The following is a 1,385-nucleotide window of genomic DNA, read 5'->3' on the forward strand; positions in this document are numbered from 1 at the left end:
TTCACTTCCCCATGGTGTGGTCCTGAGTATGATAGCTGCCATCTTTTGTAGCTGGAACATTTCATTCCATGATAGTGAAGTTCATTCACATAAATAAATTTTCACTCATTTTTCTCCCACTTTCCTTCTCTCCCACAGTTTCACACTCTGAATCCCTATGTGTCAAAGGGAATTTTTAAAGTTTGTCAGGAGGAAAGTATGGCTTACTACTATATGCCTATATTGAAAACTGAAACTAAGATCTTTTTTAATTACTTGTCAATTATCATTAAATATTCCAGGCACAAGGAAACAAGGCCTTTATGTGAGTTAGTTATTAAATACATATATTAACCAATGTATATTAATTTCATGTTATATATATGACTAAGTATTACCATTTTATCTTTGGAATGTTTTTGCTATCTAGAGACATAGATATATATTTTTGTATCTGTAAATACCTGTACATATACAATGATAACATAAGTCATGCATTTGTTAGACATTAAAACAATAAAAATTGTGAAAGAAAAGTTTAATGTTGTACACATGTTGGAAATAAGAGAAAGATGAGCAAAATTGGAGATAGGTGAGTGATTATACTTCAACTTTTCCAGCATTTGGTAAATATCAATACAAGGAAATGAGCTGACAGTGGTTAAGAACAACTAAGGGAGACCAGGAAGTGAGCAGAGGAGTTTGGAAAAGCTAAGAGAGATGATCAGCTTGTCATACTGTGGTGGCTTGTGTGTTGCTGTGAGGTTGGAGGCTATGCCACCAGTGTTTCAAGTGCCAGCAGGTTTACCCAGCATTTCAGTGGAGCTTCCAGACTAAGACTAAGACATACGTGGAAGAAGGAGGAGACCATCCACTTCTCAAAGAATTTGTCAGTGAAAACCTTATGAATAGAAGTGAAAAACTGTCTGATATATTAGTGGAAAAGTTTAGGAATAGCACTGAAACATTGCATGATATAGTGTCAGAAGATGAGCCCCTCAGGTCAGACAAAGCTCAAGATGACTGGAGAAGAGCTGCCTCCTCAGAATAGAGCCAACCTTAATCATGTGGATAGCGTAAAGTTTTTGGGACCTACACTTGGTGATGTGGCATGATTCAAGATAAGAAGAAACAGCTGTAAACATCCACTAATAATCAGAACATGTAATGTATGAAGTATGAATCGAGGAATATTGGAAGTTGTCAAAAATGAAATGGAACACAGATCAATGTCCTAGGTATTAGTGAACTAAAATGCACTGGTTTTGTCCATTTTGAATCAGACAACCATATGATCTACTATGCAGGGAATGAGAAATTGAATAGGAATGATATGGCATCCATTGTCACAAAGAATGCTTCTAGATATATCCTGAAGTACAACAGTGTCAGTGATAAGATAGTAT

The sequence above is a fragment of the Orycteropus afer genome, unplaced genomic scaffold (assembly GCF_000298275.1).
Source record: "Orycteropus afer afer isolate SDZICR_OR568_19922 unplaced genomic scaffold, OryAfe1.0 scaffold01123, whole genome shotgun sequence".
NCBI classification, from domain to species: domain Eukaryota; kingdom Metazoa; phylum Chordata; class Mammalia; order Tubulidentata; family Orycteropodidae; genus Orycteropus; species Orycteropus afer.